This window comes from Triticum aestivum, unplaced genomic scaffold (assembly GCF_018294505.1).
Source record: "Triticum aestivum cultivar Chinese Spring unplaced genomic scaffold, IWGSC CS RefSeq v2.1 scaffold27999, whole genome shotgun sequence".
NCBI classification, from domain to species: Eukaryota; Viridiplantae; Streptophyta; class Magnoliopsida; order Poales; family Poaceae; genus Triticum; species Triticum aestivum.
The window spans coordinates 3,164-5,346 of NW_025229769.1; positions in this window are offsets into that span (position 1 = coordinate 3,164).

Below are 2,183 nucleotides of genomic sequence, written 5' to 3' on the forward strand. Positions count from 1 at the left end.
CAGGCTTCGCAAAGGACAAAGGCCTCAAGTCCCTCTGTTGAGCGTTCCAGAAGGAGAAGTGCAACGTTCACCTGTTGCTCGTCAAGTCTTTTCTGAACCTACTCCAACTGTGAATGTCTCCGAGTCTGAAGCACAAGCTGCTAAAGACATTCCGGCTGCATCAGCCGAGAAAAATCAAGAAGAAGTACGTGTTCCTACTCCCCCAGTAATTGAAGAAGCGGTTCCTGATGTGAACGTGCCTGTGCCCGACCCTCCTGTTCGTCAAGAGGAGGTTGAAAATGTTGGAGCTACCGCCGCCAATGCCAATGAAGCCAATGACGTATTCATGGCTGATGCTAATATGGAGCCTGCACCAACCAGTGTGCCTGAAGCAAATGTGGCCACTGAACCTGAAACCAATGAGGCTACTGCACCTGAAGCTAATGAGACAACTGCTCCCGAAGCACCTGTTGTGCAGCCTGACGCCTCAGCTGTTGCCCCTGCTCCTGTTCCGCCACCAAGGCCCCATACAATTGAGCAAGCATACAGTCATGGTCAGCTAACCACTGTCCGATGGCCCATTCTGGTACCTCCGCCTACTGCCTCTGGACCTCAATTTGACTATCATGTTGAGCATAGGCCTCAGGTCCAGAAGCCAAAGCCTAGGCTGCCAAGGTTTCCAGGTATTGCAAACTCACCAGGGTCCTTCAATGTAAATGGCTTCAAAAGCCACAATACCTTCTTTGACAGTGCCAAGAACCCCTACTCCAAACCAAGAATATCATTAGATCGGTTCTGGAGCTATCAGCAGAGAAGCTATTACTCCTGCGTTCTATATGATCAAGGGCGCATTTTCCCTCATATGCGCCTTGACACTGAAGCCATTGCTAGACTGCTGTGCTTAGAAGAAGCACTTGATTGCTTTCGTGATGCTGGTCTGCTCCACTTCGTGACAGACAAAGAACATTGGAATGAAGAGCTACTACTTCAATTCTATGCTACTCTACACATTCACGGCTACTACAGAGACATCAAGACATGGGTTCTCGAGTGGATGACTGGAAATGTTCATCATGAAGCCAAAGCTATGGATATCATCGAGCTCACAGGGCTAGCCACTCCTGGAGAACTATATGAACCTGACTGTCAGCTACACAACAATGCAGTGGAGAGTATCTTCCATAAGCCAGAACCCAATATGAGCCAGATGTTGAGCATGATGAAGCCCTTGCCATCTGACGCTGCATATCCAACAGAGTTCTTTGTTGAAGACCTTGAGTATCTTCCTCGCACCATATATCATATCATCAGGCGAACTCTATGGCCTGTCAAAGGACATTCATCAGCGGCCAAGCTTGAAGGAGCTATGAAGACTTTGGTCTTCTATATTCTCAATGGCATCAGCTTCAACACTCAAGAATTCTTCATCAGGCAACTTGCTGCTTCTGGCTCTGACCTATTTGGTCTGAAGTTTTATGCTCCATGGGTCATGCACCTCATCAAGAGACACTCATCTGTCAACTATCAGCCCTCTACTCGCAATCATATGATCTTTTTGCCAGAGGTTGATATGTCCGTTGAAGCTATATACTCTGACCCTACCAAGAGGCCTCTTTGTCTTCAGAATGCCGAACACCAAAGCTTCACTCAACCCATTGAAGGTGTTCAAGCAGCGACACGAATCTATCCCTTGGCTGGAAATACTCGTCTGCCTCATCGAGCACAAATTGAAGCCACTGAAAGCACCATTGCACAAAGGCCTCGGAAGCGTTCTCGCGTTCTCAATGACCGTGAACTTCTTGTGGCCCTTCATAAGAAACAAGATAAGCATCATTTTTGGCTCAAGAGACAGATGCAAAGCCTCTTGGTGGATGTCAATCGCATTCGCAACCTTGCCACCAAGAATGCCTTTGTTGCTCATGAAACTTGCCGGCGATCATGGAAGAGTTTGACCCTGCTTAGTGCTGAAGCAGATCTTCAAGACGATGGCTTCAATAAAAGATTCCAGTTTGACTCCACTCCTCCACGGACTGATGTCCTACGTCGTACTCCATCTCTTGAAGACTCTGAATATTCTTCCTCCGCGGCAACGGTAAATGCCAGAGTGATCGATGATGAAGATGATGCTACTTCACCACCTCCTACTACTGCGTGCATCGACACTGCACCGAGTTCATCTGCACCGCCAATCAACAACGACAACC